This window comes from Hoplias malabaricus, chromosome 2, assembly GCF_029633855.1.
Source record: "Hoplias malabaricus isolate fHopMal1 chromosome 2, fHopMal1.hap1, whole genome shotgun sequence".
Lineage (NCBI taxonomy): Eukaryota > Metazoa > Chordata > Actinopteri > Characiformes > Erythrinidae > Hoplias > Hoplias malabaricus.
The window spans coordinates 2,778,301-2,784,300 of NC_089801.1; the positions used below are offsets into that span (position 1 = coordinate 2,778,301).

Consider the following 6,000-nt stretch of genomic DNA (forward strand, 5'->3'; position numbering starts at 1 on the left):
TTTACACGTTTTGTTTTGTTTTGTTGGGACATAGCATCACACATTAAATTTACGTGGGCCTAAAGGTTAAATAAAGACCATTTAACGTCAAACGTAAACGTGACATTAAACAAGGAAGAATACGAAGATATTAAACGCCAGAAGAACGCTCTAAAAAACGCCAATTTTGTAAACAACTTAAACACGATAACAGATTTAACGTTACATTAACGTTTTTAAAATACAAGGGTTAGAACCCAACCGAAAGAAGTAATCGAGCGCCAAACTACGAATATTTGGATTAAACTTTTAGAAAACCCAACCTCCCCCTAAAAAACAAACAAACGCAAAAAAAGAATCTGAGGGCAGATTTAATCAATCCCCGCGCTTACCTTCGTCCAAAACGCAGAGTAAATGAGATTTTTATAAAGGAAGGTTCATAAATTTTGAGTTTGGTTTCCTCAAACCCAACGCTAAAGGTAGCGGCGGGAAAAACAGCAGGCCCTAAAATAAACTGGCATTCGAATCGGCCAATCAGAGGCGCCCAATCGCTCTCCGGTTTGTCAATCAGTGGACGAAAAAGGCAAAGTGGGCGGGACCTCGCGGGAAGCTAGTTTACCTCAGGTGTTTTGAATTACATGAAGCAATTTTGTTTTCAACTCAGAGCCGTGTTAAACTTACAAAAACTGCAGTTTTATTGAAAAATTCAAATGCGAGGCTGAATAAAGAATAATGACACTTAATAATATATTTTAAACCCATGAATCTTACCAAAATTAAGCTTAATAATTCATGTTAGCATAACGTTTCTACAGTTAATCTAGGAAAATGCATTTAGGTATTCATGCATTAGGAATATATTTTTATAAATTAATAAACATAAAATAATAATTGACAACGTATATGTGCAGTAAACTCTCAAAGTATTGCTGTTTGATGAATGATGGCAGTAGAAACGCTTATTAAAACTGCTCTGATGTTCAGAATGAAAGTCGGTCAGTTGAAATGACTCAGACTCTCCAGCATCTATCAGAACAGGAACTGAAGTGTGTAACTATCTGATCTTTCTGGATCATATTAAGCTAAAGTTCTAAAGTCAGTGGTGCAACCCATTGCCAAGCAACACAGCAACACCACGCCATAACACTAAACACAGCAACAACGCACCATCACACTACACACAGAGAAGAGAATTAGAGACTGATGAATTGAGAGTTGTGGTGAACGGAATAAGACGTCCTCCTGTAAAAGCTCCTCACAGAAAGTGATGATTGTAAATGATGGTGGACACATGACCTTACTAGGTCCTGCTGAGAGCAGTCATTTGTACAGTATCCTCCCATTTCTGCTCTAATATTTTAATCTTCCAGACTAGAAATCGCCCACTTACAGATACGTAATCATTGGGCTCTCAAACCATGTTGAAGCATAGATCCATTCCTAAGCAGTTTCCAAGCTCATAGGAAGCAGAATCAGCTCCAGCACAAGCTCCAACACATGAGAAAAGTCTTTCATGTGAAGCACTGAATGGCACTTCCATGTGGTGCAATTCTTGAACATGTGTGAGTATGTATTTGAGTGAGTTACAAGTCAGGGCCACAAGCTGCTTTGTAACTAATATATATTAATTAATTAATTCATTCAATCATTGTCTGTGAGCGCTTATCCAGTTCAGGGTCACGGTGGGTCCGGGGCATACACGGAATCATTGGGTGCATGGCAGGAACACACCCTGCAGGGGGCGCCAGTCTAATACTAATACTAATATCCATTAATTCACTTATTGTCAATAACCACTTATCCAATTCAGGGTCACGGGGGCGCCAGTGCTTAACTAATATATATATATATATATATATATATATATATATATATTATAAATAAGTATATATTAAGAGCATTTATAATAAGTCTATAGATTGTATTGCCCAACACACTCTCTCATGTAGAATAGCAAATCAGGTTTTATAGACAACATACACAATTACAAGTTTCCAGAGGTTTCACTGTCCTCCATACATTCTTATACATTTCCACACTGCTTTTATCAAACATAGGCTCTTAACATGTCCCAGAATGGCTCTGTTATCTAAGCTACACTCGTATAATGGTCTGTTATGGATTGTACTGTCTAGAACATTTCTAAAAATGGTTCTTTAACCTAGCGCAATCACTTATAATGTCCCAAATAAGGTTCTATTACCCAATCTGCTCATATAAAGTTATAGAAATGTTCTGCTATCCAACATGATCTTAATGCCAGATGCACACTTCCAAGCGGTGTTCATGCACTCTCTTACACTTCAAACACTACATCTATCCAACACACACACTCATAAGGCTCCAAAACATTCAAGATATATATATATCAGCATAGAAGAAATACCAGCATACACACCAGGAAAGGGTCTGCTATCTAATACAGTCATTCATGGGTCTGCCATTGAACACAGTCTTAAAATGCTTCAATAAAGGTTCTAATGCTCAATGTGTACTCCCTCATACAACGTACACTGCTGGAAGGTTCCAATGTTTTATTAATGTATACTCAAATACAATTACATAAACTAATTCTACTACACACACTTAAAACATTTCTAAAATGTCTCTATCATTAAATATACACCCTTAAATACTAACCCTACACTGTAAAAAATGTATTGTAAATTTTACAGTAAAATACTGGCAGCAGAGTTCCCAGGCATTTACCGTATTTTTACAGGAACACTACTGTATTTCAGATTTACAGCATATTACTGTAATTGAGTATTACAATAATTTACTGTAAATACTGCAATTTACAGTAAAATGCTGGCAGCAGACTTGCTGTAAATTTACAGCAATTTTTTACTGTGTAAGCCTAAAGTAGTTATATCTAAATGTACTCTTTTAAAATGTTCCAAAATTCAATTCAATTACAATTAAATAATGTATGGTTACAATAAAGGTTTTATTACCCAAAGTACACAGTTAGACTAGTTTCAATCACACTCATAATTATCCACTGCTCTATTATCAAATATACACTCACACACATATCGGTTCTTCACTGTACGCTCTCAGAAATAAAGATACGGTAGAGGTACAGTGTCGGTCACTAAAGGTACAAACTGTGTAAATGTACCTTTAAAGGTACAGCAGTCTTTTAAAGTTCAATCTGTGCCTTAAAGGTACATTACATTCTCTTCTCCAGAAGGAGAGATACATGTTTGTAATCTTCCATTATAGAACTGTGTCATATGAAAAAAACATAATAAAAGTCCTGGAGATGAAACGGAGCGTATGAAATCAACACACTATTAAATTAATTAAAATTTAAATTAAAAGGTTATTATATCTAATATATACAAAGACCAGCCAAAACATAAAAATCACCTCCTTGTTTATATACTCACTGTCCATTTTATCAGCTCCACTGACCAGACAGGTGACTGTACACTTCATCTGTTGCTCTGCATACGTTTCTTACTGGGTCAGGACCCCATGGGAACAGAGACAGTAGCTCATCTGCTGCTGCACAGTGTGTGTCGGTCGTCCTTTATTCCTTCATCAGTGGACACAGGATGTTTTTTGGTCGGTGGGCTATTCCCAGTCCAGCAGTGACTATAAGGGCTTTAAAAACTCCAGCAGCCACTGCTGTGTCTGATCCCGTTTCACCAGCACAACAACAAGCATAACGCACCACCACCACAAGGTCTGTGTCACTGCGGCACTGAGAAGGTCCAGGGTGAAAAGAGTTGCAGAGCAACAGATGGACTATAGTCTGCGCTCCTGAGAGTGGACCGTTAGTGTGAAAACACGGAGGTTGTTTTAATGTTATGGCTGATCTGTGTAAACTCCTATACAGTTTAGAATAAGGTTCTATTAACATGCACTCTGGAATAGTTGAAAAAAATGATTCTATTACTTAATACTCATGCTTATATTGCTTCACAGTTTGTATATATTCCACAATACACTCTTCAAAGATTCAGAAAACGTTCTAACATCCAGCGTACCCTAAAAATAAGCTCCAATCTGAGTTCTTTTGCCCAAAATACACTCTAGAACAGTTTCACCATCCAGATTACAGGCCTAAAAGGCTCTGAAAAGGTTCTAATATCCAACTTTCCCTCTGTAAATGTTCAAAAACATTCCTAGAAGCTCCTTTAGGGGTTCTTCAGACTTTCACACTAATCGACCCCCTATAGGCTCCTCCAGGAAGCTTTCTTTGAATTGTTAAAAGTTCTTGGAAGACATCTGTCTGACTGTAACGTAAAAGGATTCTAAAAGAACCTTCAGAGAATTAAAACGAAGGGTTCTTAGTAGAACCTTTATCTTTCAGAGTGTATTATCCAACATACCGTCCAAAAAAAAAGTTCTAGTGTCCAGTATACGGTCATAAACGATTCCAAAATAGATCCTGCTACTCAGCACACACTCTTAAAGGGTCACAAACAAGATCCTATCTCCTCACTGACACTCCTCAATGGGGTTGAGGTTCTTAAAGGGTCTTTGGAGCCATGGAAGGTCCATAGAGAGACCTCTGAGGTAAAGTGTGAGGAGGCTATTCTATAACGCTTCACAGAACGTGAAGGCTCTGTGTTTTTGTTTCTCCCCCAAGTCAAGAACCACTTAAGAACCTTCATTTTTAAGAACGTATTCCATGGTAAATCCCCATTATTGGGGACTAAGGTATGAACAAATACCTACAGAAGGTGGTAGCCCCAACCTGCAGCCGCCAGACTGAGGTTTGGACACCAGTGTGTGTGAAGAAGGTGACCTTCCAGTGCACAAGAGCTGTAAAACTTTAAAGGGATCCAATGAGACCAAGGGCTATACCCAGCAGAACCTGGCTTCCTCAGGCTGTAGACCCTCAGCTGTGTGCTCCACGTAGAAAAGTAAGCAGTGTTAATAAGAGCGGTCCAGTCTTAAGCCAGCACTGCTGCGTGGAGGAGGAATTAACATCGAGAGCAGACAGTATTTGTCTAGGCTGGTGTCACTGCTGTTCTCGGGTTGGACACAGCAGCTGCGCAGCTGGAGCATGGCACGAGCAGCTTTACACGGAATGCCGTCCATGAGGAGGATGCAGATCAGGAGAGGGCAGCTGCAACATCCACTGCAATGGACACAGCATGCAAAAAAACAAAGCAAAAAGACCCCAAACAAAACGCATCCCAGCTTGAAAAAAAAAAAAAAACGAAAAAAAAAAAACAACGTCTTACCGTCTCTCTACACGCAAAGTTAAGGTTGTCCCACACGAGAAACAGAGAAATAAGCCTCAGCTACAACCCACCAACCAGAACAGGGCGAATACAAAACAAAAACAACGCACGGATTAAAAGGGAAAACAAAACAAAACAAACAAATGTTTCCTGAAAACGAAAACCATAAGAGAAACGAAAGGGTGTCAGAGAAACGAAATAAAACGTAACGGAAGCATAAAAGCAGCGAGCAGCGACAGAAAGGTGGAGAAAAACGAGGGAGGATAGAAAAATAAGAAGGGGAAAAAGAAGAAATAAATAAACTTATTAAAAAAGCAAGTCTCGTGCCTGTTTGGCTATTGGTAGGGTCCACGCAACATCTCTCTGTGTGTGTGTGTGTGTGTGTGTGTATGTTTGTGTGTGTGTGTGTGTGTGTGTGAGAGAGAGAGAGAGAGAGAGAGAGACAGAAAGAGAAGGGGGAGAGAGAGGGAGAGAAAGAGAGAAAGAGAGAGGGACGAAGATGTAGGTTGAGATGCAGGTTTTTAAAGGGAGTAAAATAGTGCACGCTTCTCTATTTATACGAGACCGAATCACACCTCAGTGTAACCCTCCGCGTTTCATCCATTCAACGCGCACACCCGCGCTCCTCGAGGAGGACCACTCCTTTCTCTCACTCCATAGGCTCTCCTCTCTCATCCCTCCATCTCTCCGTCATCACCTCCCCCGCCGTCTTATCGGCCCCCGTCTCCTGTCAATCAAATCCCTCCGCGGGAGGCCCCGCCCTTCACGCCTCGAGAGGGTTAAACGTTTGCCAAACGTGAGAACGCTGGCGAGGAAT

General features: G+C 39.8%; 1 protein-coding gene across 4 annotated transcripts in view; it reads right to left on the reverse strand.

Moving 5' to 3' along the window:
• The window catches only part of elavl2 (ELAV like neuron-specific RNA binding protein 2), a 47,822-nt gene extending 42,498 nt beyond the window's left edge, over window positions 1–5,324 (reverse strand). For 2 of the 4 annotated variants that reach the window (XM_066659030.1, XM_066659027.1), the window contains exon 1: window positions 372–492. The gene's annotated coding sequence lies outside the window, so the exon portion shown is untranslated. Of the gene's footprint in view, window positions 1–371; window positions 493–5,183 lie in introns of those variants that run through there. The other 2 variants (XM_066659029.1, XM_066659031.1) reach the window with 2 other exon arrangements.
• Between the last annotated feature and the right edge of the window lie 676 nt (window positions 5,325–6,000).